The sequence below is a fragment of the Camellia sinensis genome, chromosome 6 (genome assembly GCF_055761805.1).
Source record: "Camellia sinensis isolate YWXY chromosome 6, ASM5576180v1, whole genome shotgun sequence".
Lineage (NCBI taxonomy): Eukaryota > Viridiplantae > Streptophyta > Magnoliopsida > Ericales > Theaceae > Camellia > Camellia sinensis.
Genome location: NC_138966.1, coordinates 70,075,254 through 70,088,390, shown reverse-complemented (window position 1 = coordinate 70,088,390; position 13,137 = coordinate 70,075,254). Strand labels below are relative to the sequence as shown.

At 38.4% G+C, this 13,137-nt stretch overlaps 1 pseudogene across 1 annotated transcript in view; it reads left to right on the top strand.

The window, feature by feature from the left end:
- The window catches only part of LOC145792686 (rRNA biogenesis protein RRP5-like), an 82,123-nt pseudogene that overhangs the window by 31,092 nt on the left and 37,894 nt on the right, over positions 1 to 13,137 (top strand). The window contains exon 14 of the transcript XR_014332431.1: positions 10,401 to 10,535. The product of XR_014332431.1 is annotated as an rRNA biogenesis protein RRP5-like (transcript). The remainder of the gene's footprint in view (positions 1 to 10,400; positions 10,536 to 13,137) is intronic.

Sequence of the window (13,137 nt, the reverse complement as noted above, 5' to 3'; positions counted from 1 at the left end):
AAGGAGTGTATGTGGATAGGGAGGATCGACTTGTTAGTGAGATTTTAAATTTTTACTCAAGTTTTACTCTGATGGGGGAGTCGAGAAGCTAGGAATTGATGGAATTGATTGGATGTCGATTGATGAATATAGAGCAAGTTGGTTGCTGAGACCATTTGGTGAAATTGAGATTAGAGAGGTAGTCTTTGATTGTGATAGAGATGTAGCTCCAAGCCCAGATGGGTTCTCTATGGCGATCTTCCTAGATTGTTGGGCAATAGTGAAAAAGGATCTAGTGAGTGATTTTGTAAAATATTATGAGAAGGGAGTAGTTAACTTGTGCACAAATGCTTCTTTTATCTGTCTAATCCTAAAAAAGGAAAACTCAGTGAAGGTAATTCTAGACCCATCGATTTGGTTACACCCCTTTATAATTTTGGGGAAATTTCTATCACAAAGATTGGGAACCATTTTGGGGAGACTGTATCTCTAGTGTAGGGTGTTTTTGTTAAGGGCCGACATATTTTGGATATTGTTTTGGTGTCAAATGAAGCGTGGAAGAATATAGAGCTTTGAAAAAGGAGGGCCTTATTTTTGAAAAAGCATATATGGTTGGTCATATTGCTTGGAGGTTTTTGGATTTTGTGATGCAAATAAAGGGTTTGGGGGTAAGATGGAGGAAATGGATTATGGGTTGTTTGTCCACTTGTAATATGTCGGTCATTGTTAATCGAGAAGCTGGGAACACTTTTAAGGCATCTAGAGGATTAAGGTAGGGAGACCCACTTTCTCCTTTCCTTTTTATTCTGGTGGCGGTTGTGCTGGGGAGGATTGTAGATAGAGCTAGGGGCTTGTTTAGTTGATGGTTTTGTTATTGGGAGGATGAAATTTGTGTGTCTCACCTTACATTATGTGGATGACATTTTTTTTTTTTTTTTTTTTGCAAGGGAGGAAAGTATGGTAGCTAATTTTTTAGGGATTGTGAGAAGTTTTGAAATTATGCTCGGTCGTAGGTTAATTTGAACAAGAGCGGTGTGGTTGGTATTAATTTGCAACAGGACAAAATGCAGAGGTTGTGGGAGGATGTTTGGTTGGGTGAATCTTCCTTTAACAAGGTTGTTTTACACTTGTATATTGTGGTTCGTTCTCAATAAATTTTCCATTGCGTCTTTGGCTTGCTCCAATTTAGCTCCAATTATTTGGAATTTCAATTTCATCTGGAATGTTAATGATCAGGAGGCTCTTGAGTTGGCATCTTTGTTGTCTTTGCTTGATAATTTTTCATTGTCTCCAAATGTTTGTGATAGGTAGGTTTGGCTTAAATACTCTTTCGATATCTTTTCATGCAAGTCTTTTTTTTGATTCAATCATTGAGAAACCCAGGCTTTGTTTGGTAGAGCTTTTGAAGTTTCCTCTTAGTTTGAGTGTGTTGTTTGGTTACAGCTTTAGAAAATTAATTTCACACTCACTTTTCAAAACACTTTTCAAAACACCCACTTTCAATATCATGTCACATCACTCAATTAAAACTCTTTTCAAAACTCATAACCAAGCAAATTTTCTACACTCAAATCATAATTCCAAAACTCAAACTCAAAATACAACTCTATTCTCAAATCATAATTGTAAAACTCTACCAAACGCGACCCCAATGTTTCTACTTTTTGGTTGCACAAGAGGATTTGGAAAGCGGTGCTGTCTCCTGAAGTGAAGATTTTTATGTGGTCGTTGGCTCATGGAAGCTGTAAACAATGATGTATTATTGATTGATTGTATGTTGTATATTACAAATGGTGAGGGGCTCCTTATATAGGAGATGTAGTGGAGTAGGTGGTAGTAGGTGGTAGTGGTAGGTGTGTAGTAGGTGGTAGTAGGTGGTGGTAGGTGTAGTAAGTGGAGTAGGTGATGGTAGGTTTTAACAGCCCCCCGCAAACTCAAGGGGGATAGGAACTAACCAACTTGAGTTTGGAGAGAGTAACAAAACAAGAAAATAATCTGAAAAATAAAAAATGGATAGGAGACACTGTATGGTCGTGTCAGACCGTTGTAGAAGACTGTATGGTTATGGCAGACCGATGTAGAAGACACTGGCTCGTGTTAGACCGATGTAGAAGACAGTTTATGGGGTCATGTCGGACCGTTGTAGCAGACAATGTTGTGACAGGACAGTTTACAGAGTCTTGTCGGACCCATGAAGGAGCTAACCGGAATCAATGTCGGGACAGTTTACAGAGTCTTGTCGGACCCATGAAGGAGCTAACCGGAATCAATGTCGGGACAGTTTACAGAGTCTTGTCGGACCCTATTAGAAACTAACCGGAATCAATGTCGGGACAGTTTACAGAGTCTTGTCGGACCCATAAAAAGTCGCACCCTCAAAAGGTGTGCCCAATCTTTCAAAAGGCGTGCCATGAAAAGGCGTGCCCAATTCATAAAAAGGCGTGCCATCAAAAGGTGAGCCCAAGTCATAAAAAGATGTGCCGGACATGATGGCGAGGCGCGTCGCCACATTGGCTTGCGCGCCCGTTTTGTCGTCTGGCGTCAAGTGGCGCGCGATGCGCGTGTCTACCTTGGCTATTTAACCAAGATGGATGCTGAGGCTGAGGCAGAGGCTAAGACAAAAAACTGGCTAAAAACCTCTGAGAAACTCTTCGTTGTCTTGAGGGAGATACTCTGTAACACTCGGTAACCAACCCTTCTCTGAAACACTCAGCAACCCATAACATGGCCTCTTCGTCCCGTAGTCTGCTCACTCTCTTTCCTGACCTCAACGAGTCCACAAGAGAGGTAACTGGTGCGGTTGCCCGTGAACCTCAACCAAGCGCCCCTGAGTTTGCTCCGCTGACCTTTCCTATGCGGTTTGTGGAGCAAAGAATGGCAGCACAAACAGATATTGAGGCCAATCAGTATACTTTGAAGTCATGCGTGGAGACCATGACGGCGGTCACAAACTTGTCGCACCGGCTTCAGAGTAGGACAAATGAGGTGCAGCAGTTAAACGCCCAACTGACTCTGCTCCAACGCATGTATAAGGATGCGCGAGCAGAGATAAGTGTGCTAAAGGCAGAAAATAAGGAGCTGAAGCGGAAGGCCACCGTGATGTTCTGATTTGAAGGGCCGCCCTATGCTGTAGTGGAGGAGCAGGGTGGAGTGAATGTGCTCGGTGGCGTGGGAAACACGGAGACAACACCGGCAAGGGCCGCCCAGGACGGAGGCAAGAAGAAAAGACCGGCGGAACAGGCGAAGAAGTGAGGTTGGTGGGTGGCCGTCTGCAGAAAACAAATCTTTGGGTGTTGTGTGTTTTTTTTTTTTTTTTTTTGTTTATTTTTTTGTTTTTGTTTTTTTTTTTTGTGTGTAAAATTGTGATCGTGGTTGATCCCTGAGATGAATAAAATATGGTTTGGTGTGCAAAGCGATATGGTATGAATGGAATTTGAAAAAGATGAAAAATAATGTGAAAGAAAAAGAAAGAAAGAAATAAGAAGTTGTTTTGGTGGGAGAGATGATGATGTTTGTTTTTTTTTTTGAAAAGAAGAGATAAAAAAAAAATAATAAATAAATAAATAAAGAAACTGTCGAGAGAGTGAGTGAAAAAAAATGTGAAAGAGATTAAAAGTGGTTTTGAAATCAAACAGAGGAGATTGGGAAATAAAGAAAGTGGTTCACGTGATTGTATTTTTTTTTTTTTGAAATGAAAAAGGGAAGATAAAATAAAATAAATAAAGGTAAAGTGAGGTGCAAAAGGTGAAGGAAAGGTGTTGGGGGCGGTGGTGTAATGTTCAAAAAGAAAAGATAAAAAATAAAATAACGATTTAAAAAACCAGTGATAGTGTGTGAATCTGTGAGTTAATATTACATATTATAATATATTATAATGGTATGGTGGGAACAAGCACGAGGTGACAGCGGGGAGACCACATAGGTGAGAATAAAAACAACATATATATATATATATATATAAAAAGAAAATAAGAAGAAAGGTGGGTGGTGGAAACAATTATGGTGGGGGGACAAAAAGAGAGAGAGAGAAAACCGGTTTCCGATGCCATCATTGCAAAGGAACACTCAAGCTTGGCAATTACAATTCCTTCGAGGGAGTTCTGTACTGCAGACCACACTTTGATCAGCTCTTCAAAAGGACTGGAAAGAGCGTGAGTGGGTGGTGTAGAGAGAGAGAAACCGTGTCTCCCCCCTTCTCCAATGGGTGTGTGTGTATGAATCACATATATGCCTCTGTGGGAGTTCTGTGGAAGCCGAGGATTGTGAAGCGAAGTGTGTGGCCTCCTCTGCAGATCTCGGCGAAGGTGGGGAAGAAGTGCCAGAACGACGGGCCGTCCATGACGGCGTGATTGACGGTGCATCCGACGAAGATTCCGTCGCCGAGCTCCGTCACCTGCACAGCGGCCAAGGGGAAGAACTCTTTGAAGCAATGGGGAACATCAACAGGGCTTAAAAGGTGGTCGATGAAGATGTGTGTGTATGCCGAGAGGGAGAGGTGATGGGTGTGTGTGTGAGCTGCTGGGTTTGTGTAGCTTGGCTGGTTAGAGCTTTGGTCTTATGAGCCGAGGGGCGCGGGTTCGAGCCTTACGGGTTTGTGTTAGAGAGAGAAGAGAGAATGGTGTCTATGTGTGGCTGGTCTGTGTTGGGTTTGTCCGGCGGGCGGCCAAGGCGAGATTGCCACCCGCCGGTGGAACGAAAATATTAGGTTCTTAACCTAGCTCTGATACCATGTAAACAATGATGTATTATTGATTGATTGTATGTTGTATATTACAAATGGTGAGGGGCTCCTTATATAGGAGATGTAGTGGAGTAGGTGGTAGTAGGTGGTAGTGGTAGGTGTGTAGTAGGTGGTAGTAGGTGGTGGTAGGTGTAGTAAGTGGAGTAGGTGATGGTAGGTTTTAACAGAAGCATTATGACCAACGATATGTTTCAAAGGAGGAGACTGAATCATTTCCTTTATCCTCAATGGTGCATCATGTGTAGGGGATTTGGTGGATCATTTATTCTTGCATTGCCTCCTGGCTTTGAATTTATGGCATCAACTATTTTGTTTGATTGAAAACACATTGGGTGGCTGTTGGTGCATGTGCAAATTTGCTCTTAATTGATTTATGAGGTTTTGGTGGCAATTAGAAATAAAACAAATAGTGGCATTGTGTTGTCTTTGTGATCTTTTGGATAGTTTGGTTGAAAAGGAATGCAAAGATCTTTGAGGATAGGATTGAATATTTGGATATACGCCTCTCCTCCGTTTAAACGGGTTCCGCATTTTTTTTTTTTTGATTTTCAAAGATTGGAAAGCTGTTTGTGAATCTTGATTTCTTTTCTTTGTGGTGTTTCAGTGTGGTTTTTCATGTTGTGTTTGAGGACATCTTGTCCTCTCTTTTTTTTTTTTGAACACCATCTTGTCCTCTCCTTGTACCCCTTTTTTCATTATTAATAAATTTTTTATTTTAATTAATTAATTAATTAATTAATTTGTTTTTTGTAGCTGATAAAAAAAAAGTGTAATGATTTAATTATTGATAATGTATTAACATTTATATAGGTTTTTGTTTTTGATATTAAACATTTTCAAATTCTTTTATCATTTCCCTTATGGTTTCGAAATATTTTGAGAGATTTTTGAAACGTTTCCGTAATATTTCTGAAATGTTTCTAAAACATTTTCATTTCCAAGCTACCCGAAACAACATACCGAAATGAAATTTTTGATCCTTGTTATGTTTAGGCTTTGGCAGGGGCAGTTGGATTGAGTTGGGTTATTGCTTCATTATATTCTTGGATTGGAAATCTTTATTTGTAAGACAAAATGGCTGGATCAATATAATAAAGGTAGGACTTGGGTCAGTGTGGGTATTTATTGTCGTCTGGACTGTTCGGTTGGGCTAGGCTTGTTTTGCATTAAATATTCTTGGCTCTGGGTTGGACTTGTGTCTAATCAAGGGTTTTTATACTCTTTTCGTTGCACAATGTTTTCCTCATGTAGTAAATAGCAACACATAAAGGCACTATATAGCTATGATGAAACCTCAAGTGAATACAGAACACAACACTGACAATGTTGAGCAGTAACACGGCCACAGACAAGGGATCTGGCTTTTGATGGTGGCATCGGCATGAGGGAAGCATCGCCCACAGTGATGTAATAGACGATGTGGCTTTGGTGGAAGAAGTAATGACTCAACAAGGGATGTTGACAATCATTGCTATTTCCAGCAACAAGTCATGGAATTATCTGTCGCAAACAGTTCGAAATTAATGTTGTGGATTGCAGCAGTTCAGACAACCCAACAATTCTGAACTGAGAGACAGCAAAATAAATCAAAGTTAATGCCGTGGATTGCATCAGTTCAGGCTACCCCGCAATTCTAAATTGAAAGACAGTGGCAGTGAGGCACGAAGGTGTTGGTTGTGATTGACAATGGATGGTCCGGTGATTTGAGGCAGTGAAGTGACAAGGACAATGACGAAAAGTAGTGTCAATGCAATCCAAAATAGTAATTGGTCCCCAAACTTCAATATATGCGATGGGTAATGACAGTGTGATGATGTTGATTTTCAGTCCTTGTTTTGTGCTTTTAAATGCTTACTATAACTGCTTACTGTAACATCCCATGAGAAATTAAGGTTAAGTAAGTGAAATCCATGTTTAAGGATGTCTATCTGTCTAACAAGAAAAGTATCTATTACATCTAGAATGGTTGAATCAGAAATTGGAAGCCTTAACGGCTTAATTATCTAAAATTGATTATATATCTGTGATTAGCATAATTTTTACGTAATATTAAGCATGTTTACGAAATTTCAATTTCGGAATGATTAAACGATGGAATTTTGTCTTATATGCCTTTATATATATATCAAAGTCCAAGTTCTCTTAAGCTTGATCAAAAACAATTTGACATATCTCTTGGAGAGGAAAAAAACGAAAGAAGAGGAAAAACAAAAAAAAGGAGAACAAGGGCAAGGTTCAACAAGGAAGGGAATTGAGATTAAATTAGGACATCCTTGCCATTTTTAAAGCTTAAGGTATGTTAAATTTAGTGTATATGGGAATTCTCCTTTTAATTGTGAAGAATGATTTGTTTATGATTTATGTTTGATGATTTAGGGTTGTAATGGAGAATTGTTCATAATTTATGTTTGATTGAAGAGGATACTCATCAATTGGTTGCTTTGACATGAAATTTATACCTCAATCTTTGTTTCTCATGTCAAACCCATGAAACTATATTTAAGTAAGGTATGATGTTTTGATAAACATGAGGAACTTGAATTAAAGATAGAATTTAGACGGTTTGTAACTGGAATAAGCTTCTATTCATGTGTATTTTATGATGCTCAAGTTCTAGTACATGCTATGGTGCAATTTATACTTCAATCCTTGGTTTTTATGCCATAATGTGTTATGTTTTATGAACAAAAGGAAGTTAACTTAAAGGATGAAATTTGGAAGAATAGTGAGTTGATCAAGCTTTTAATCATGTTAACTTTTGATATTTCAATGATAAATTTTGTTATAGTGAAGTTGGGTTCAAGTATTGCCTTAATTTCATCTTGGGTTGCATGAGAAATGAAGTGATGATGCTTAAAATTGAGTTGAAACCGAGCTGCCCCAAAACAGGGCCATGGCCGCTCGAGCGGAGGCCTTGGGCGCTCGAGCGGAGAAAGAAGAAAAACCTGGAAATGCCTACTGTCTACGGCCGCTCGAGCAGAGGGGGATGACCGCACGTGCGGTGCTTGGCCGCTCGAGCGGAGGGTCCGGCCGCACGTGCGGCCCGGGCTGGAAAAGTGGTTCGCTTAGTTTTGCGTGCTTGACTCACTGGTATTTTTAGAATATTTTCTGATGATTTTAAGAGGGTTGTAAATTCGTGAAAAGTGTAATGATTCAGGAAATGATTTAAGAAAGAAAAGAGAACTAATGTGCAAGTTTTGCGTGTGTGCAGGACACACTCCGGGAGGAAGTAACACGTCATCACAACACTGTGAGTAATAGTACGGAAATGTATATTTTATCTACCATTGGTAATTATTGTCACTAACACTCTGTTCCTCGTAAGTGTTACACGCATAGTTATGACGATTGGAAATCAATGTGAATGTTGAAGGATTGGCACATATCGGTATGACTTTGCAATCATTCTATTCTGTCAATAACGAACATGTCACCTATGAAACCTAGATCGTTCAGATCCTATGGCATGTATGCAAAGGTTTAATGTTACGATGTGACCGCATTAGAATGTAAATTGGTCTATCCTTATTAAATGTAATGGAATGACATATATGCCTCTATTAATGGTACATTCGCCTTTGATCCTCATTAATGTTATCCATTGCTATTTATGAAGTCCAACCCGTTAATAGCTGCTATTAGCACTCTGTTGAATGTAACGTAACTATGTTAACTCATGTGAATAATTAGAAGGAACTATGTGCTTCTTTATAAACTATTAGGCCAGAGGCCATTATGTATTTCTGATATGGAGCAAAGTGCTGTACGGAACTAAGTGCTACACTTTGGTGGGAGCCACCTCTAGAATTCGTACGAGCCACCTCTTGAGTCCATACATATGTAACTGGGCTTAAAGCCGATGTGAAAGTTATGAGGCCTATGGCCATTCTGTGAAAGTTATGAGGCCTATGGCCGTTATGTGAAAGTTATGAGGCCTATGGCCATTTTGTCTGATCTGTTAGCATGAAACAAAGTGCTGTACGGAGCTAAGTGCTACACTTTGGTGGGAGCCACCTCTAGAATCCGTGCAAGCCACCTCTTGAGTTCATGCGTACATGAAAGGGCTATATGCCATTCTGGGCTTAATGTCGTTCTGTTTAAGGGCTAATTTGTGAAATTATGAATATTTGTGATATTGTGAACCTATGAAGCTGAGGGCCAATTTGTGATATTGTGAACTTATGAGGCCGAGGGCCAATTTGTGAACTTGTGAACCTATTAGGCCAAGGGCCAATTTGTGAAATCTTTGGAAATAAAGCCACTTTGTTTTAAAGGCCGGATCCAAAGCCGTTGTGACATTAGTACAGAATCAGATTAACTACCTCCCTTTTATATTATATACGCTCTGATTTGCATTATTATTCAAGTTGAACATTGAATTATTCAAGTACTATTATTCACTGAGGTTATCTCACTCTGTATTTCGTCTGATTCCGTAGGTCCTGCGTTTGGAGGTCAGCCACAACTCTTAATGCTCGTCTCCCTTTGTTAGCCCCTGTGTATCCAAGCATTTGGGTGAAGCTTACTCGTTTTGTGAAGTTTTAGCTTACATTCTGATTGTCCATAATATGTTGTAAATTCTAATGTTTTTGTTATATGCCCAAACACGGGCGGGGTTGTATATGTGTGTGTAACTATTATTATCTGTCTGTTTGTGATCCTGGCATGATAGTGGTCGCTCAATGGATGTAGCTCTTTTCTTGCATGTTATTATATAAAAATTTATGCTTCCATTTAGGCCCCATATGTCATATATAACAGGTTAAGTGTCCGTTTCTGTAGTGGTCATGCCCAAACTTCTAGGGGCGGGTTTGAGGTGTGACAGTTTCAGACATAGCAGCAATCACCCTAGGCTTTCACATCAATCATAAGTCAAAATGATAATTATTAATTGTTTTCCAAGTCAGCTAAACCATTACATAAAAGATTAATTTATAAGCATGCCTAACTAATCCTAAACAAACTCGACTTCCTAGATAGATAAAATTCTTAGATAAATAGCTTGTAGATAAATAGAACTTTTATTCTTATCCTTATCCGATGCATTCTCCATCACATGAGTTGGACAATAAAGAGGCAATAGAACTTTTTTTCTTAAATTTTATGGACATAGCTATAGAAGTCACCCATGGGTCAGTATATCGGTCATTTGATCGTTTTGAGTCTCTGAATTTGTTTGAATTGGGTTAGATAGGCTTTTTAGAACTCGATGCCTCAAGCTTTAAATTTTGGAATCTTAATCTTTTGTTTGAATTGGGAGTTCTTTTAAGTCTGTATATAAGAGGTTGTGTCCTGGTGTGATGCAAGTGATATCCACCTTCAGCCTTGTGGCTCGGGTTCTAGTCATGGGAAAAATATGGGGGGAAGGTGTGCATTGGCCTCTGTGTTCATGGGTAGGTGTGTTAGCTTGTGCATGTTTTAATCATATTTTGTGCAGTTTGTTTAATTGATTGGAGTTTCTTCTATAAGTGTTACTGTTTCTTTCTCCTTATCCCTTTGCCCCCCATGCACTGGGAAAAAAATAAAAAAGAGAGAGGAAGAAGAAAGAATTGTACCTGAAACAAAAAAAAAAAAAAAGAATTATTATTTGTAGCAAATTTCTGTTTGACTATCATCTTATTGGATGTTGTGTGTCCTTATCTGATTATTGAAAGAAACTAACTGATTGTATCTGACCCAGATCTGAGCTTGGTTTAGAACCTGGTGATGACCCAACTTTGCTGTATCATGTTGAACAAGTTGTCAAATGCAGAGTTACAAGTTCTGTTCCTGCTTCACGGCGCATCAACCTTAGTTTTGTTATGACACCTGCAAGGTAATCTTTGACATCATTAGTTGAAGTGTTTATTATTATAGTTGGGTGCAAATTTTTCGCAAAATACCTAGCTTTATAATAAAACCATAACATAATTGAGCAGTCAGAATATTTTTTCATAATTTGATTCAATAGTTAATGCATGTTTGACATATAATGACACACAACTCACAAAGGATCAGGATCTTTTAACATAATCTGTGAAACCTTGAAAAGTAACTGAAAAAAAAAGGAAAAAGAAAGAAGATATGATTTGTTTAGAATGATGAAACATATTTTTCATAGGAAAAGTGGTTGAAAATTTATGTCAGAAACAGTGCCTAGGTGTTGTAACTTGTGTGAAGGTTGTTTAAATAAGAAAAAAAAGAAAGAGATAAAGAGGGTGGAGAGTGAACAAGAAGGGTATGGGAGACCAACGCCATGGCTTCTGCACAACTCATTCATATTTTTCAGTCCTACCCTAGAATGGAAGGACATGATTTGCATTTTTGTAACTGGATACCTACGTGTGTAGTTAGTTGGCAGCAGAAACTGTATTTACTTGGTCAATAATTCAATGGCTACTATCTTTTGGTAAGGTAACTTGGTTGCATGAGTGTGAACTAATATTTATATTACTTACCAATCACCCACCCGTTTTTTTCCTCATGGAAAACTTGTTAGAAGAGGAAATGTGCCTACTATTCATACATGTAATATGCATCCAATTTTATCGGAACCTGTACATTTTAAAAGAATTATGGACTGAAAATAACATTGCTTCATACGTGGACAATTATCTTCTCAAACATTGTTTAGTGAGCCGCCTTCCTTAGAAAGCTCTTTTATGCTTTGAACAGTAACACTCTGTTTGGATTGTGAGGTGAGGTGAGAAAAGAAATGATTATGGTTTCTCACCATCTACATTTCATGGACTCGGGTACGAGTGTTGGGTGCGGGTATATATTTAGAGGTCGGACTCAACAAACCTCTAAATGAGGGATACGCGGGTACGGCTAAAAAGTACCCAAAAATTAGACACGGGTTTGTGGATACGGTTAAACATGGCTTTGCAAAAAAATATTTTGTATTTTTCTAATTAAATTTTATGTATTTTTTTGGTAACATGGCGGTTCTATTATAATTTCTTCCCAAACCAAAAGTACCACACCTAATAATTTCTCTTTATAATATTTTTAATTTATCTGTATATGTTATCTTTAATTGACATCTATATATATTATAAATAAAACATTATAACAAAATAAGAAATAACAAATTATGTTGAAAGAAATAAAAAATAAAAATTAGATGATTTGTTTGACTAACGAAATGGCCTTGGATAGAGTTGAGTGGAAAAGAAGGATTCATGTAGCCGATCCCATTTGATGGGACTTAAGGTTTGGTTATGATTTATTTTATAGATTTATTATTATTATTATTATATATATATATATAATTTTATTAGTTTTTTTTTTCATAAAAATAAATGATCTATTTTATTCATTATTATCTATTAAATAGATGATTTTATTAGGGTTTTTTTTTTATTTATTTTATTTATTATCTGAGAGAGAGAGAGAGAGAGAAGAAAAGGAGACGGGACTCGTTGAAGACGAAGGGGAAGTTGAAGAGGAGATCGACAGAGAGAAGAAGAGATCAATGTCTTCACCCTTTTGAAGTTGGTGACCAGGTTGTCTCCTTGCTCTCTCTTCTTTCTCTTTTGCAATTAGGGCTCTTTCGTATCTGTTTGTAAATAGCCGTGTCCCGGTCGTATTTGTTAGAATAGTATATGATTATTTGGGTTATTATTTTGTAATTATTTTATGCCTTAGGGCTTCCTTGTAATTATTAATCTTCATTAATATAAATAGGGAATGATATCCTAATCATTCCCTAATCTGATATTCTCTAAAATTAACATGGTATCAGAGCTAACCGTAAAACCTAAATTCCTCTAAGCATACAGTACCCACCGGAGCCACCATCCCACTTCCGGAGCCAACCAAGCCGAATCACATTCGAATCATCGTCATTATTGGTTTCGTTGGCTTCGTTCGTGTCAAGCCTGAGGGGTTTCGGTTCACCTAGGGTTCGGAACTCACCTGGTGTGATGAACGTGGACCACTGAATCACCCTCGGCTCATTGTTGTCGTCTGTGCTATCTTCGTCGACCACTGGATGACTCAGTGGACAGCTCCTCAGTCTTCGTTGGCTTCAGCCGACTGCCTTGCCCCTTCCGCTACCCTACCTCGCTTCTCTCAACTGCTCAACTCTTCCTCTGCTTTGCTTCTCTTGTTGTCTTCCTCTCTCTGTCTGTCTCGTTTCTCTGTCTCTCACTCTTGAGTTGTTTGTTTGCTCTGTGTTTATATAACCTAGGTATATAACCCAGCACTATTTGTTTTATTTTTCTAAAAAAAAAAAAAAAAGAAAAAGAAGAAGAAAATAGTAAGAGTTGTTAATTCTTTACTGTCATAGTGGTTGTTTGTTTTTCCTTCTACCACCACCACCACCTTCCAGGTTTGTGATTGACACTAGTTTTGTTGTGGGTTCGGTACTTCTCAGACACCCAGGAGTGAGAGTTTCCCTATACCTACTACTATGACTGATAACCCCAACCCTA